General features: G+C 35.4%; 1 long non-coding RNA gene across 2 annotated transcripts in view; it reads left to right on the forward strand.

Moving 5' to 3' along the window:
* Nucleotides 1–12,234, forward strand: part of LOC139180208 (uncharacterized) — a 162,796-nt gene extending 150,562 nt beyond the window's left edge. Inside the window, exons 3-4 of one of the 2 annotated variants that reach the window (XR_011564520.1) lie at nt 6,996–7,147; nt 11,818–12,234. This is a non-coding gene — a long non-coding RNA (uncharacterized lncRNA). The remainder of the gene's footprint in view (nt 1–6,995; nt 7,148–11,817) is intronic. The other variant, XR_011564521.1, reaches the window with a different exon arrangement.
* Nucleotides 12,235–18,863: the final 6,629 nt, after the last annotated feature.

Genomic DNA, 18,863 nt, shown 5'->3' on the forward strand with positions numbered 1-18,863 from the left:
TATATTTCATATTTATATCCTAAATGTGTTTTAAAATGAATAATTCAATAGATTTTAGTGTTTTTAAGAATGGTGCAGTGATCTCCACAATCTAATTTTAACACCCTATATACCTACTGGTAGTCATTTAACATTCTCTTCTTTCCCCACCTGCTACTGACTGCTCATCTACTCTCTATCACTACAGATTTGTCTATTCTGGATATTTTATATAAATGGAATCACACATATATGTGATATTTATTATTATTATTTCATTGGAGTATAGTTTCTTTACAGTGTTGGGTTAGCATCTTCTTTCACTTCAGACAATGTTTTCAAGGTTCATCCATGTTAAAGCATATATTCGTACATTATTGTTTTTTATTGCCAGGAAATATCCCATTGCATGGATATGCCACATTTTATTGTTCCGTTCATCAATTGATGAATGTTTGGGTTGCTTATATCTTTTAGCTATTATGTGTAATGCTGCTATGAACATTTATATGCATTTTTCGTATAGACATATTTTTCATTTCTCTTTAGTAAATATGTAGGAGTAGAATTATTGGACCATGTTTTATGTTTTAGCATTCTGAGAAATTGCCAGACTGGTTCCCACAGTAGGTGCACCTTAGAATAGTCTCACCAGCAACGTATGAAGGTTTCAGTTTCTCCACACTCTTGCTGATGTTTGTTATTATCTGTCTTTTTAATTTTAGCTACTCTCCTATGTGGGAGTTGATACTGCCGTGAGGTTTTGATTTGCATTTCCTAAGGGGTAATGACATTGAGGAACTTTTCATGTGCTTATTGGCAATTTGTTTATCCTCTTTGGGAGAAATGTCTATTCTAATCTTCTGCCCATTGAAAAATTACATTACGTGTTTTTTCATTGTTAAATTTTAAGAGTATTTTGTATATTCTAGATCAATAGTTCCATATCATATGTGTCATATGCAAATATTTCACTTGATTTTGTAAACTGTCTTTTTACTTTCTCAATGGTGTCTTTTGAAGCACAAAATCTTTTAGTTTGAAAGTGTCTGATTTATCTGATTTTTCTTTTGTAGTTTACAGTTCTGTATTTTATCTAAGAAATAACTGCCTAACCTAAGGTTACAAAGATTTACTCCTATATTTTTAAAATTTGTTTATACTTTTATCTCTTAGATTTATGATCAATTTTTGTAAATTGATGCTTAGAATTTTTCATTGTTCAGTTGCTAAGTCATGTTTCTGAATGGCAATGTCCAGAGTTAAAAAAGCAAAAATGAATACATGCATTCTACTGAATACTGTGATGGAACCACTGTTATCTACCTAAAAATACACAAAGCAAGAGCTTCTTTCCATTTGACTCAATTTAAACTCATCATGATTATTTCCTTTTTCCTATCAATTAATATTCAAATATGAATTGCTTTGGGTCAGGTACAGTAGATTCCCTCATTTAGTACCCATTTTCACCTCATCTGACTTCTGTGCAGTCTGAGAAACCTGGAAGAGTCCCAGGAACTGAGGGATCTGCATGTGCCCACATCCCTCAGCACAGATATTCCTACATTAGTTGTAGATGTGGAAGTGAGCAACCTGATGCACAAGAGTGGCTCAATTCACAAGTGACCAGTGTCACAGGGGCATTCATTATTCACACCAACTATGGCTTATTATTTTTTAGTTTCCATCACTAGCATCAGAGATTCTGCACATGGACAGGGATCCTAGCAGAGTTATTGGAAGTATGTATGTTTGAACTGTGTTGCCCTAAGCTCTGTTTCCTGGTTGTGTGGGACCCTTCTGTAGTAATCTAGTTCTTTAATAGATCCTTTTTGATCAAGATAAATGAAGTGGGTTCTATTCTTTGCAACTAAAAACCACGATTAATACAATTCTTCTCGTGTCCATCAGCCCACACTCACAGTCTGGGCCAGGACCCTCTTCTTTAGCCCCACAAAATGTGATACTCTGTAACTTCTTTGGTTTGGCCTGTACTTTTAATCCTACATGCTTATAAATCCTTTTCTTCTGCCTTCTAGAACATGATGAACAATTTTCTCTGTGCTTTTAATTTCAGTCCTCAAATGTTCTATTTCCCAAATCACTCATTTAAGTATCATGTTCTCTGTTTTTCTACCTCCTTTGGCCAACTAGCCTCACTTAATACTTTTTAACCATCTTACCACTTTTTTCCCAGTATTATTTTTATCCCCTGTCTTTTACGTTCTAATTTAGTTAAAAGATTTATTATTTAATACTTCTATCTTATTCTTATGACACTTTTTTTTTCCCTTCTGGGCAACTGAACACAGCTAGAGAAAATTACCTAACTTGGCAAGTTGGTACCACTATGAATCCAGGATCACTCACTATAACTAGATCCTCTTTATAGAATATTGTCCAACACTTATTTGATCAATTTGCACTATATTATCTACTGAAAACATGTCCAACATTTCCCACTCACCCGACATCAAGCTCTCTTGCTGCCCTTATCACTGTGTTAGCAGGTGACCTCCAACTGTTCACAAGGAGTGCATAAACATTCTGAAGTCTGTCAACACACTTTGTCCTTCTCTTGTAAGTCTGCTAGAATTTTGTTCCATCCAATTATCCTATTTTATATTCTTATAAAATCTTATATTCCTACATGGAGGTATCTTGCTTGAATAATAGTTCAGGAAGTAAGGGAGAAAAGAAAGATGGAAGGAAAGTCCCTAAGCATCTTTTTTTTCATATATTATATCTCTAATAGGGTGCTCCAAGGTTCTTAAAGACCAGTTCAAGCAGAGAGCATCAATTAACTGATTCTCTACTTCCTGCAGTATCAGAGAACTGTTAATTTCTGCTAATTTCCTCTTCTAGGTATTTCATTAGGTAAAGGATTTTGCATTGGTTTAGAAAGCCTCTTTTTTTGTTCAAATTCACTAGTTACTGGTTATACCTTTGTGGAATAAGTCTAACGCTGTGGCTAAGAGGATAGAAGAAGACATTGAATCATGGTTCCTCAACAGACCTCCCATACGTCAGGCATGGGCAAGACACGTGGCTGAACAGGGGTGCTTGCAATATAAAGGATTTCTCTGAGCATTCTCAGCTGTAGGGGCAGAAATTCACAGATGTAGGGACTGTGTATCTATTTCTTGTCACTTCATAGATGACTTCTCCCTATGAATTGTAGTATGTCAGAAATATCCTGATCCCTTGATAGAGGGTTCTACACCCTCTTGGAATCTATTTATTTTATAACTGTCCATCTACTCAAGAGAGTTTTCAGTGCTCCAAGATTTGTGAGGTACTCAGATCTTTTATAAAGACCAACTCTTGGAAGATGCTAAGATATCTTTTATTGATAAGACATCACTTCAGGAAACATTTTTCTGAAATACTGGAAAATAACTCTGTTTCTAACAGGCACATCCTGTGTTAGGCAATCTCACAGAAATTCCAGCCTCAAAAGCCCAGAAGAAAATGTTTTACATTGAACTTCTGCTATTTTTATTGTTCTCAGAGAGCACATTTCAAAAACCTCAATACAAATGCAAATCCAGATAAAAAGTATCATGTATTATAAAAAGAGGCTGTCTAGAAAACAGAAAGCTAAATTTCACTTATTAAATGTCTCCAAGGCAATGGCACCCCACTCTAGTACTCTTGCCTGGAAAATCCCATGGACGGAGGAGCCTGGAAGGCTGCAGTCCATGGGGTCGCTGAGGGTCGGACATGACTGAGCGACTTCACTTTCACTTTCATGCATTGGAGAAGGAAAAGGCAACCCACTCCAGTGTTCTTGCCTGGAGAATCCCAGGGACAGGGGAGCCTGGTGGGCCGTCATCTATGGGGTCGCACAGAGTTGGACACGACTGAAGTGACTTAGCAGCAGCAGCAAAGGGTGGCCTTACTTGACCCCACTTTGAATCTTTTAAATACCATTCTGGGGCCATGAAGCCATCTTAGTCATGGTGACCATTTTGACATAGATGCATGACTACAGGGACCATGTTTTCCTGGTTTGCCCAAGATCTTCCCAGTTTTAAGACTGTAAGTCCCATAGCCTGAAAACACCTTCAGCTTGGGACATAGCAGGGTGATTGGGCATCTTGTAAAAGACTCTTCATGCCTTGAACGCCTTGGTCCTATTTTTCAACTAGTCTTCTGAGGAAGAACAACTGGCTCATTCAAAATCATCATTTCATCTATGATCCCAGTTCATGTTAAGTTCTGTAGTGTCCTAAGTAAGGCATTTTTATGCTCAGAAACTTCTGTATTATCAGCCATAGAGAAATGATTGCAAGAGAAGTATGTGAATACTTTTTTGGAAGATTAAATCAGTTACCAGACTCATGCTGAATTGCTGCACCAGACACCTAAAGAAGAATTTTTCTGTAGCATATTTACCTGTCTCCATTCAAATGAAATGTCGTCATAGTAGTCTCCATCTACCCAAGAGATTCTCAAAAGATAACTTAGGATAACCCATTCTAGTCCATGGCTAGAAATGGTCTACATGTTAGCCTCTCTCCCTGCCACTCTCATATACTTAGAGGCTGCTCAGGGTTTTAGCTCATTAATATAAATTCACCTCAAGCATATTCCCAACTATTAGACAGCTGCAAGTCAATGATCAAAGATTTGGCTGAGATGGAAATTGATGAATGAGGGAGTAGAGATAAGCCTTACTTAATAATGACCCTTAAAGCTGTGGGAATAAATGTGTTGGCACAGACAAAGAACACTTCATAGATCATTGAATCCGCTGCAAAAACACCCAGAATATGTTTGGTTTTGGTTTTCTCATGTCCTCTTATTTGTCAGTCCTCATTCATTTTCCTATTTCACTTCTACATGTATTTTGTAGCTTGTTGGTTTTCTCACCTGTCAATCATCACTTATTTTATTATCTAACTTCTCCATTGGCCTTATAGCTTTTTAGGCCAATTGAATAAACATCTCCTGTCCAGACTTAGAGTCCAATCAGACCTTGTTTCTCCCTTCTAGCATATGATCTCTTTGATCCTATCATTGAAAACAAGACTGAGGAATTTCATGTGTCTCCAGTTTTGTAGGCAGCATTTACCAGACAAGCCCTGACAACCATCAGATAATCTGATTTTCAAAGATGATTATAACCCTCCATTATTCATTGGCAACATTGTTCCATATATCTTTTAGTCATATTCTATATATCCCAATTTTATACATCCCAATTGATAAGAACACTCAACAATAGTCAAGAGGGGAATTTTCATGATAGAAGGAGTTTTGAGATAATTTTATGGCAGACTTAAAAATGGTCATGGATTATGGCTTCTACCCTCTTCCCTGTACCTGAATATATTTGATTTCTGTGCTGTGCTAAACATTTCAGATAATTCATTGATTAATATAGGGCTCATGAAAATTGGGCATGGAGAAAAAATTACTCTGAAGAAAAGCACAGCTTCAGCTTTAGTATTCACCATCTCAAATAAGAAACATAATGGAAAAACTGCATTTTATTTATGAAAGTTACACTCGTTATTAACCTGAAAATGTGTGTGGGTGTGTGGGGTGTGTTTTTCTCACCAAAGGTGAAAGATAGAAGAAGCTTGGTTGCTCATAGAAGGGAATTCTCTGAACATCGCTTTCTTTGTGAATGTGAAAAGGGGTACCACCTTTAGGCGGCGGGCAGGAAATGATGAGAATTAATGTTTTACCTGACAGCATCAGTAATGTTGCCAACCATCGCTATCAGTGCGTTAAATACCAATTTATTTCACTCTTTCTACAACCCTCTGAAATTCATATGCCATTACTATTCCTCCTTTAAATATGAAGACAGGGAAATGGAAAGATTAAAAGCTTGTTCGAGTACACAGAAGGAAACAGCAAATGGAGAAGGCAGGGCTTACTCCCAGGCAGCCTGGCTCCTATGTCCCCACTCTGAATCACTGTGCTGGGTATATTGGCTCCCCACTGCCTAGAAAAAGATGTGTAATTTGTATTTTGAGTGTCTGAAAGAAGTAACTGCCACAAGTCCAGAGGAGATCAGGAGAAGTCAAATGATACACTGAATGTGTGATGAAGGCAAATTGTAAGCCAATCCTGACCCTGCATGTGGTTCTGGCTTCTGCCCTGGGAGATGACAGAATTAAGATCAGAGAAAATGAACCTTAGTACTATGGTGGTGGCTTCTAGGACTTCAGCCTATCTGGGGCTAATGATAACTGTGGTGCTCTCATTTGTGGTGACTGCAGGTGGAAAATGCCTTTTAAATCCCCCTGCTTGGCGGATGAGTAGAGGTGCCCCTCACTGCGGGACGTTTCATAGCTCAGAAATAAGGCTCTGAAGGGGTCATGGGGAACAGCAGGCAGTGCCCCTCCAAGTGAGCTCCTGGCAGACAAGCCCCTCTTTCAGGAAATGCTTAGGAACTTGTTACTGTAATTGTCAGGAGTGTTTATTAACATTGAAAAGGATGCCTGGTCATATCTTTTGAGTTGTTGTCATCCAGAGTCCCTGGGAAAGGAACTATAGCATCCATTGTATTGATTTGAATGTAAACAGATTTCCTTACATGACAAATGTTCCATAATGGAGTTTTGACTGGAGGAAAAGATAATGTAGATCCAGAAAATAAATAATTATGAGTGAAGAAAGGCTTGAGAGTGTAATTGAAGTGAGGCTGTTGCCTCAAACACAGCCATATCGGCAATGCCTGGGTGTGCAGGGAGAGTGAGAAATGTGACACACGGGAAAAAGCACACTATTTCTCACCCAATAGAAAGACTCACTCCAAAACCACACTGTCCAATACGGTACCACTGGCCATACGTGACTATTTAAATATAAATAAATCAAAGTTAAATAAGAATTTTAGAGTAGGTTCCTTGATTGCAGTAACCACATTTCAAGCACTCAATTTCATACATGTGGCTAGATGCTGTTTATTGCCAGAACAGAGAACATTTGCATAATCACAGAACATCATATTGTACCAAACTACTTAAAAAAACTAACTTGTTCCCTGAATGAAGCAGAGCACAGGTCTGGAAGCCAGTAGGAAGAGCAACTGCATGCAGCGAAAACAAGGAATGAGCAGCAAATGCAGAAGCAGAAGCCTCACAGAGCAGCATCATTTATTACACATGGCACAGAACCGGCTAATCAAGTGGGCAGTGGCTCCAAGGTATGTCAGTGGGAATTGCTGGGACAAGGATTCTTTCAAGAGGAAAGACAGCTAGATGGTGGTAGACAGAGAATTACCTATGCATGAAGCTCTGGGCTGTGACAAATCGTAGGGGTGGAGTATTACAATCTTCACTTATTCTGAGTCATGAGTATAACATGGGTTACACTTTTTCTTTTTTAAATAAAAAATATTTCCTTGTTTCTTTCTGCTTATATAAATAATTCATGTTCATTGTAAATTCTTCAAACAGTTTTGGAAAATGTAGGAGGAAAGTCAAAAGCACTTGAAGTTTTCAGTTATTGGAGATGACCAGCAATAACCTCTTGTCGAGATAGAGGGATAGAAAAATATGTATATGCATGCACATGATTTTTATATAAATATGATCATTTATGTCATACTGAATAGTTGTTTTTATTATAGTATTTTTGTTATACTGTAGTGGGATATTTTTTAATCATAGTATTTATATTTTGATTTTTGCTTGCTCTCTCCACTAATCCACTTGTTCTCATCTTTCACACAATCAAGTAAAATGTAATGTTCATATATTTTCCTTATCTGCTTATGACATTGAGATTTGTCGTATATGTTAGTGCAACTTGATTTTTCTCACTTGCAGTTATATCGTGATGTTTCTATAAGGTATCCGATGTTCATCTAACTCAGTGTTGGGACTGCCTAGTTTTCTGTGGGGATCATTCCCTGATTTTGCCATCAGGGTCCCTGCTAGGGCTTTAGTTCATTTGCAGGTTTTCTCTCATTACAGTGAGGTCCATCAGACCATTAATTTTAGTGATCTCTCTTTTCAAATGTTTGCCATATAAATAAATAATAATAGGTAAATCTATTTCCTAGAATCTAACTGAGGGATCACAGAGGTGTTTGTTTTTAATATAAATAGACATTGCCAGACTTTTTTTTCCAAAAAGGCTAGATAAATTCACCTTAATACCAGTTATAACTGCATCTGTGTTTACCCATTATCCCTATTAGTGCCAACACTGAGTATTATTTTATTTTTGACGATCTGTATAAAATTATCTTGTTCTTTTAAGTTGTGATTAAAATTTACAATTTAATTTACAGCATTTACTTGTGAGATTCATATCTATTTATGTGTTTAGTGGCTATTTGATCATCTCTTTTGTAAGATGATCACTAAAGAAAATTCACAAGCTGTTCTATTATGTTTTCTTTTGCATATAAACATGTCGGAACTTCCTTCTCATTTAGAATTTGCAAATCCTCCTGCAATGCAGGAGACTAGGGTTCAATCCCTGGGTTGGGAAAATTTCAATCCTAAGTGAAATCTCAGTGAAATCTAATATGATAAATAAGTTTCCTTAAGATTAAAGATCTCTACTGATCAAAAGAAACTTTTAAGAGAGTTAGAAGTTTGGTTGCAGGAAATTCCCTGGGGTCCAGTGGTTATGATTCCAGACTTCCACTTCACTGCAGGGGAGTCCTCTGCTGTGAAGAACTAAGGTCCCTCAAACCAAAAGAAGAGGAAGAAAAAAAAAAAAGAAAAAAAAAAAAAGCTTAGTTGCAGACTAGAAGAAGAAATTTTCAATACATAAATTTTTAAACAGGCAATACACACAAAATATATGAAGAATTCCTACAAATAAAATCTAAACCCAATTTACCAAGAAAAAGCAAGAAATTTCAAATACAAAAGCAAAATTTAGCATATTCCATGTGCCTGTGTTCCTGTGTCTTGCTTGCTTCACTAGAAGCCAAAGCGCTTAAAGGAACCACGTGTTTACTTCCATCACCATAGATAATTCTGCTAATTCTTGAACTTTATATAAATGGAATCACAGTTTTTACTTCTTTGTTTCTGAAGTATTTTTCTTAACATTGGGCTTCTGCTGAGTGTGCTGCTGCTAATGGGATTATTGGGACTGCTTGATTCTGTTTGTTCTTCTGTGTGGTATGAGTCTGTTTTCTGAGCCTGTTCATAAATTTCAATTTACCTTAGTGTGTCTGTGTGTTGTCTGGTGTGCAAATGTGTGTGTGGGTATTTTCCTTAGGGTTCTTTGAGTCTTTAGAATCTGTTACTTGATTTCCTTCATTATTTCTGGGAAATTTTCAGCCATTTTCTCTTATTATATTTCTTCTGCCTCATTCTCTTTCTACCTCTTCTGGGGCTACACTTCCATGAATATTAGACCATTTGATATTGTTCTACAGCTCTAGACTGGTCTGTTCATTTCCGAGCACCACCCCCACCCCATTCTTTTCCTTTTCTTTGTCCATTAGCTTGAATAACTACTCACAAGACATAAAGCATTGATGATATTTTTTTAATTGAAGAAACTCAATTTCTGATACTATAATTTTTATTTCTAACTTTTCCATTTGCACATGCTTACATTCTTCATCTTTCTGCTTATAATCCACATCTTTTTATGCAAGGTGTGGATATTTCCCACTAAATCTTTTAACATATTGCAGTTATTTTAAAGCCTCTCTTTGGATCTCAGGTTATTTGGTTGTCTTGAGATTTGAATTGCTAATGTGATCCAAAAAGTTACACTGTGTGGACAATCGAGCTGTTTGCAACTTCTTATATTCAAAGTGGTAACAGAGGTATACTGTGCATTTATTTTTAATGGATACTGCTAAAATTTTTACAGAACTGTTAGACAAATTTAAACTCCCACCATTATTGTCTGTAAAGATAACAACTTTCTCCAATCCTCATTTATTCTTTGAAGTTTTCAGTTCTCTTAATTGTAACTGTTCTGGTGGAAACAAAGTTATATCTATTGTGATTTGAATTAGCATTTCCTTAATTAGAATTGATGGTTACTGTCCTTTTTCATGCTCATAGCTATTTAGTTATCTTTTCCTATACTGAGTTTTCTCAACAAATACAACCCCCCTTTTATTTTTTTTGTAAATTGCAATGTCTATCTTTTTATGTGTAATTATAGCATATTAGTCTTTTTTTAAAAAATGTGTATTGAAATCATCTTCTAGTATGCATTTTTTAATGCTCTTAAAAGTTTCTTCCAAAAAACTGAGATTCTTAATCATAAAGGTTATCATTATCATTTTCATGATTTATTTTGCTCCTTTTTAGGAATATGAGTCTATTAAAATACACACAGATATTCTCCTAAATTTACTCTAGAAAATTTATAGTTTCAGATTTCACATTTAGGTCCATGGTCAGAATGAATTGTGTGTTATGTTGTGACTGATGGGTCTACTTTTTTTCTTTTTCAATTGGAAATCTTCCAAATGACCCAGATCATTTATTGAAAAGACCATAATTCCCCCATTGAATTACAATGTTGTCATTGTTGTAAATCAGATGATTCCATAAGTTAGGTCACTTTGGATTCACTGTCCTCTTCCGTTGGACTATTTATCTATCATTTTGCTAATACCAACTTTCTATTAAATCTCGATATCCAGTAGGAGAAGTTCTCCATCTTGAAGAAAATTGGTATTTAACAATATTGTATCTTCCTATCCATAATCATACTATAACCTTTCATTTATTTATATGTTTAAAAATTCCTTTTAGGATTCTTTTTCATACTTTGCAGTTTATTCTCATACATTAACTGTTATAACTCATAAAATAGATATTCAGATTTCATTTTCTATTTGCTTAATAATTGTTCATTGAAGTATGACTAAGCATTGTATAGTAATGTTGTATCCAGAGACACTCCTAAATTCACGCATGATATTAATACTTAATTTTTAAAAATTGTTTTCAGTCTAGACATATTCCTGTGAATAATGACAATTTTCTTTTTCTTTTCTTTTTTGAAGACCTATAACTTTTTTCTTTACTTTTCATTTTCAGTGGCAAGGATTTCCAAAGCAATACTAAATTAACATGGTGAAAGTCTGCATTTTTACTTCATTCTTAAACTGAAGGATAAAATATTCAATATGCCCCCATTAGTATGAGTAATAATTGTAACAGTTTTAAATAGGTGCCCCTCGTCAAATTGAGAAAGTCCTTCTCTAACTCAGTTTGTCTAGTTTTATGTATTTTTCTTAATCATATTTTTGTATGAGAAGCAGTGCTTTTTCTAAATCTATTAAAATGTATTTTTTCTTTATTTTGATACAGAGGAAATTTGTTTATTTTAAGTGATAAATTCAAATTACAGGATAAACTCTGTCAGTCATGCTGCATTATCCATTTTACATATCACCTGTATTTAAATTGATGATATTGTATTGAATATTTTTGCATAGTTTTAATGAAAAAATCAGAGTCTATAATTGCATATAATGTCTTTCTCATTTAATGGCCTTGTAAGGTTTTCTACAAAGGTTATTTTAACTTCATAAGATGAGCTGAACATTGATTCCTTAGTTTCTAGTTTCCAAATAAATTTGTACAAGGTTAATGTTAATTTCATCAGTGTTAAGAATTCCCACTGAAACTACTAAGCATTTTATATGTTTGAAAAATTTATAAGATCTATACATTTATAGATTCAATTTCTGAAATATATATAGTCTATATAGAATTCTTATTTCTTTTTGAGGTTTTTTTTTTTTTTTTTTTGCTTTTCAATAAATTTGTCCATTTAGATTTTCAAATGTATTCTCCTAAAGTTATTATCATTTGTAAACTTTTGCTAACTGCAATATCTATACTGGTGTTCCTTTCTTCTTGTGTGTTTAAGCTGCTCAGTCATGTTGAACTCTTTGCAACCCCATGGACTGTAGCTTGCCAGGCTCCTCTGTCCATGGAATTCTCCAGGCAAGAATACTGGAATGAGTAGCCATTCCTGTCTCCAGGGGAATCTTCCCAATCCAGGGACTGAATCTGGATCTCCTCCATTGCAGGCAGATTCTTCACCATCTGAGCCACCAGGTAAGCTCCCTAACCATAATATTGATGGTTTATTCAAATTTCCTTAGTGTCTACTTAGTTTTTGTTTGATTGGTTTTCTGTTCCAAGATCCCATCCAGGATATCACATTACATTAACTTTCATGTGTCCTGCTTCCTACATTGCATTTTATATAATCAATTCCTGATGTATCACTTGATTTCTTCCTTCATATTTGGAGTTTCATTTTTGTTCTTTTTTTACATTTCTTGAACTGATAGCTTATATTATTGTTTTATTTTTTCTGTTATGTGTATACAAAGCTATGAATATCTCTAACTGCACTGCAGTTTTGATATATTTTCATTATCACTGAGTTCAAAATATTTTCTAATAATTCATTTTGTATTTTCTGTTTTTAATCACACTTGTTATGAAATGTGTTGTTTAAATCTAAATATTGGGGGTTTTCTTGTTATCTTTCTGTTATTGATTTATAGTTTAATCTATATGTTTTTGATAGTATACCTTGCATGATTTTAATTGACTGGACTCTGGATAATTTTTTTTCATAACAAGATATTGTCTACTTTTGTGAATATTACATGCACATTTGTAAAAAATGCATATTCTGCAGCTTTAGGAAATAATGATCTCTTAATATCAATTAGGCCAGTGGTTAATTTTAAGGTTCAAATCCTCTACATATTAATGAACTTTTCTGGGGAGGAGTTGGTTTCTTATATTATTTGGGCTTCCCTGGTGGGTCATATAGTAAAGAATCTGCCTGCAATGCAGGAGACCTGGGTTTGATTCCCAGGTCAGGAAGATCTCCCAGAGAAGAGAATGGCAACCCACTATAGTATTCTTGCCTAGAGAATTCCATAGACAGAGGAGCCCGGCAGGCTACACTCCAGGGGTTGCAATGGCTCAAATCCTCTATAGATTAATGAACTTTTTTTTATTGGTTTGTTTATTATAATTTAGAGAAGTGTATTAAAATCTCTAATGTAATAGTGCATTTTCTTCACTTTTATCTCTGCTTTTGGGAATTTCCTGAGAGAAATCCTACTAGTGATAATAATTTTGAGCAATGCCTCTACTGATCTATTTTGCTAGGATGGAGAAACAGCCAGAGACATAAATCTATGCTAATTTATGAGTAGCACTCATAGGTTTGCCAGATTACAAAGATTTTAAAAGAGTATGATCTGAGCACTGGGAACTAGGGTATGTAGGAAAGAATATATGAATAAACTCAAGAATGGGGATATTGTTAAGACTTTTGTGTTTAATTACATGTTCATCAAAGGGTCCACTGAAGAAGAGGTTCTCAATAATCAGGAGGAAAAGATGATCTTTTCTTTGGAAGTGTATCAGCCATTTCTCCAGGCCTCCCAGGATCATGTGCAATGTAGTCATGACAGAAGGGGTGATATAAATGAACTGCCCTTGGCTGAAGGTATTCTGGCTGCCTAATCTGCAAGCGGGACATGTCTATGTTGAGCTTCCTGTATACACCTCTGTGTATACAGTGGAGGGAAAGGGTCCTATGAAATCATGTTTCGGCTGTCCATCATTGAGGAGGCAGCAACTTGTCCTCATTGAAATAGACACATATTCTATATGTGCGTTTTCTTTTCCTAGTGGAAATTTCTATGTCAACACTTTATATATGTGTGTGTGTGTATAAATATATAATGCCTTATACACACACACACACACACACACACATATATATATATATATATAATGCATATAAAATGCCTTACTCACATGATTGGTATATATAAAATACTATTAAAACCAAAGAACCATTTTATAAAAATAAAAATCAATTAATTATACTCACAGCATTCACCGACTTTAACTCTTACCACTTCACTCAAATCTGCTAGCATTATAGAATTTTGAAAGGTCTGTGGAAGGCAATATTATGGCACCAGCCGGGAAGCGACATCCTCTGACTTAAGCCGTTCTCCTGGATGTGGCATATGTTCTGAACCAAAGTTCAAAATAAGGTGCTGCTTTCTCTAAACATGTGTGTTCTTTAATAAGAGTATTGACTATTTCTCATAATTTGTTTTAAAACTGTTGCTTCTCCTTCTGTAGGTTTGTGTTCCCCTAGTTCCCAAGGGAAGTGGGTTTAGTCTGTAGACAAAACAATGATACCTTCGTACTGTAAGCTTGCCATCTGCTGGTGAGCACTGCGGGTTGCTAGGACTATTGAACCACCAGGCATATTACAGTATTACCATACCTGAAGGTGTGCTGGACCTGGTTTACATAGGAGGCATATGACTATCATCAGGGCAGGGAAGAGCATCCTGGAACTCAAAAAAGACCCTCCAAAGTTTCCAGTAGCCAAGCTTTGGTGTTACAGTGTTCCCACCGTAACAGGACCACCAACAGCAAGACCCATCAGGAATGATGTTTGGTTCCCCAAACTGAGAAAATAATTCCTTAATGAGTTAGTAAGCAATCTAGCGAAACAACGCTCTCACGTACTTAACAACCATAACTTTATCTTAAGATGCACTGCAAAATTATGGGGCAAACTCTATTTGAATTATAGCAGAAATGGAAAAATCAGGATGAGCTATTCTGGAAGATGTTGAATTATTTCTTTTTATATTCATGAGTTTTCTATTAGTATATACTTATTACTAATATAAAATAACACTAAAATATATTTTCTTTTATCCTGTGAAGTTTAACCTGATACACTTGCTAATGAAAGAATATGTGTATGAAAGAATACACTTAAATGAAGGAATATAAACTAAATGAGATCCTTAGTAGCATTTTCATTCTTCTGGGAGGACATTCTACCTGAGAAAGCTGCAAACCTCAGCAGCTTTCCTTGAGATAATTCATCATCCTTGAGATAATTAACATATATATATGAATTATATATATACATATATATAATTCTTCCCTAGAAATATAGCCAAAATAATTTACCATATTCAATAATTTTTTAAAGAATCAGTACTTTGAATTTGATAATTACTTTGAATAATTACTTTGATAATTGCTTTGAATAAGATTCAGGTCTGCCTCATGGAAAACCTATGTAAATATGGGCATTTCAGGTATAGAAGAGGATTTACTGAATATTGAGAGTCAACTACTGAATGAATAATAGATGAGTGAAAATGATCAATTTCTTTTCTAAAAAGTTTGCTAATGTATCAATTATAGTTTTTATAGGAGAGGAGAATAAGAAAGCATGGGAGTATAATTTAAAATTGTCCACTTGCACATATAAGCTCATGTTCTTAGAAAATCATACAAATTTCACATTCTGCCCAATAATGCAGTTTCACTTATTGTAATATAAAATACTTTGAATTGCTTGCTATAGAGTCAAATAAGCTCCCTAGAAATTTATTCCATGATTATTCCATAACTGTATATTTTTAAGAACATAGCCATCTACTATAATACTTCTTAGAGAAAGTTGATAATTGTGGCAAAGTAACAACATATGTTTTTCTTATTACATAAATAATTTTATAACTAGGAAATAAAGATCTTGCAAACATGATGTTCTACTGAATTTATTTCAGGTCAGATACCAATATGTTTTCAGTTTTATGCATTGGATTTGGATAAATGTAACACATTTAATATTAAATCAAAAGAGATCTTCCTAGAATCTATAACATCTGTAGTCATTCTAATGAAATTATCATAATCTGTATTGCTGAGTAGAACACAAACTCTAAACAATTTCTGAGACTTAAAATATGTACTGAAATTAAGGATTTCTGTGCAATAGAATCATCTTTTTGCATGAGTCATATTTAATTATGAGTGTGTTATTCATTCATTTGTGTCCAATTCTTTTGGGACCCCGTGGACTGTAGCCTGCAAGGCTCCTCTGTCCATAGAATTCTCCAGGCAAGAATACTGGAGTGGGTAGCAATTCCCTTCTCCAAGAACATTTCAGGAGATGTTCCTGACTCTGGGGTTGAACCTGGGTCTCCTGTACTGCAGGCAGATTCTTTGCCATCTGAGCCACTTGGGAAGAACCATTTAATTATGACGGTTCCTCAAATATGCTTTACTTGGCCAGTCACATGCTTGTCTTGAATAACTTGATCTCCTTCCTTTGTTGGTGACATTCAGATCCTGACTGGAAATAACGCTTTCTGAAACAGTGTCTTTGATCCTCTCTTTCTTTACCTTTCCTGACTACCCTCCCTGTACTGTCTTACAGTTTTCAGTTTTTCCTTGAAGATCGTAAGCTCCATGGGGAAAAGTCTATGTCTTTGTAACTATTATCTTCATTATGTAGGACAGAACTGTTACTCAGTTCAGTCACTCAGTCGTGTCCAACTCTTTTTGACCCCATGGACTGAAGCATGCCAGCTTCCCTGTCCATCAGCAATTCCTGGAGCTTGCTCAAACTCACGTCCATTGAGTTAGTGACACCATCCAACCATCTCATCCTCTGTTGTCCCCTTCTTTTCCTGCCTTCAATATTTCCCAGCATCAAGGTCTTTTTTCAATGAGTCAGTTTTTTTGCATCATGTGGTCAAAGTGTTGGAGTTTCAGCTTCAGCATCAGTCCTTCCAATGAATATTCAGAACTGATTTCCTTTACAATTCACTGGTTTTATCACCTCGCAGTCCAAGGGACTCTCAAGAGTCTTCTCCAGTACCATAGATTAAAAGCATCAGTTCTTCAGCACTCAGCATTTTTTTATAGTTCAACTCTCACATCCATACATGATTACCAGAAAAACCATAGCTCTGACAATATGGACCTTGGTCAGCCAAGTGCTGTCTCTGCTTTTCAGTATGCTGACTAGTTTGGTCTTAGCTTTTCTTCCAAGGAGCAAGTGTCTTTTAATTTCATGGCCGCAGTCACCATCTGCAGTGATTTTGGAACCCAGGAAAATAAAGTCTGTCACTGTTTTCATTGTTTCCCCATCTATTTGCCATGAAGTGATGGGACTGGATGTCACGATCTTTGTTTTTTGAATGTTGAGTTTTATTTTTTTTTTCAGTATTTTTTTAAAATTTTATTTTATTTTTAAACTTTACATAATTGTATTAGTTTTGCCAAATATCAAAATGAATCCGCCACAGGTATACATGTGTTCCCCATCCTGAACCCTCCTCCCTCCTCCCTCCCCATACCATCCCTCTGGGTCGTCCCAGTGCACTAGCCCCAAGCATCCAGTATCGTACATCAAACCTGGACTGGCATCTCGTTTCATACATGATATTTTACATGTTTCAATGCCATTCTCCCAAATCTTCCCGCCCTCTCCCTCTCCCACAGAGTCCATAAGACTGTTCTATACTTCACTCTCCTCTTTCACTTTCATCAAGAGGCTCTCTAGTTCCTCTTTACTTTCTGCCATAAGGGTGCTGTTATCTGCATATTTGAGGTTATTGAAATTTCTCCTGGCAATCTTGATTCCAGTTTGTGCTTCATTCAGCCCAGCATTTCGCATGATGTACTCTGCATATGAGCTAAATAAACAGGGTGACAATATACAGCCTTCATGTACTCCTTTTCCTATTTGGAACCAGTGTGTTGTTCCATGTCCAATTCTAAGTGTTGCTTCTTGGCCTGCATACATATTTTTCAGGAGGCAGGTATTATAGTCTGATATTCCCATCTCTTTAAGAATTTTCCACAGTTTGTTCATAGGGGCTCAATAAATATTTTAAATGAATGAATTATCATTGAATATTGAAGTACACCTTGAAACATGGAGATACTTGAGAAAATGAGTGAAAATCTAGAATTTGCTTTTAACAGCAGTTTTCTCCTTTTCATTTGAAATCTTAAAATGAAATGAGAGCTATGTATTAGAAAGCTGAGAAGTGATTCTATGCTCTACAAATGTTGATACAGAAAAAAAATGAGAACCTGTATGTGGTCCATAGCAGTTACAAGGAAATTTGCAAAACTACATTCAAATACAGCTGAATTCTTAAGAGCAAGTAGTTATGTAGATTTGGCTGCAATTTTCAAACTACATTCACTTTTGGATGTTTCACTTAAAATGAAACAACCCAGTCTCCGATATCTTTTTTCTGGTTTAACATATCTCTGTTATCTAGCTATAACGCATAGTCTTAGGTGGGGATTTAGCTAGGCATGTAGCATTGTTTCTCTCTGGTCTCCTGAAAGTTGTTCTTATTTTTTTCCCTTCTGATCCTAAATAAAATGAATCTTCAGTGCAAGCATACTTCCTTTATCCATTTCAAAATATTCACTGAATGCCTATTATATGCTAGAAAATTTTCAAGAAGCTTCTTAGGAATTCACTTATTGATGGCCCAATTTTCTTCCGATTTTATTTACACTATGGCTCATATGTAGTGCAGAGGTAATTCTTTTGCCGTGTCAATATGATGAACTTGATGTTAAGCCTAACAATAGGTAGAGGACTATGTCCCAGAACTACTTCATAGCTGTTTGACATGATCTGTAGATAAAGCTTTGTTACAGCCACACTATGCCCCCTCTAAGAGGACATGCTGGCTTTCTTAAATCTATGTTATTTGATGATATTTTCCTACATGTCAGAATCAATACAGAATATTGTGCTTGTTGTAATAATTAGTTTTATTTTCTTATTAGTAGTAAATGTTAAGTGCAGAGAAGTTATGTCCACATATAGTTTTGTCCCCATTTTTTATTGTGGTATAATTAAAAAACTAATAAACTGCAAAAACTTAAAGAACCCAACTTGATAAGTCTGATGTCATTTAATACGTAGGCACTTTGAAACCAATCACTGCAATCAAGATGTGGATATATCATATTCAATGCCATAAACGTTTTCTGATGCCCCTTTATAATCCCCATCTCATGGCCCACCGGACTACCAGGACCACCAGACTACTACTTTTCTATATCTGCTAATTG

This window comes from Bos indicus, chromosome 27 (assembly GCF_029378745.1).
Source record: "Bos indicus isolate NIAB-ARS_2022 breed Sahiwal x Tharparkar chromosome 27, NIAB-ARS_B.indTharparkar_mat_pri_1.0, whole genome shotgun sequence".
NCBI lineage: Eukaryota > Metazoa > Chordata > Mammalia > Artiodactyla > Bovidae > Bos > Bos indicus.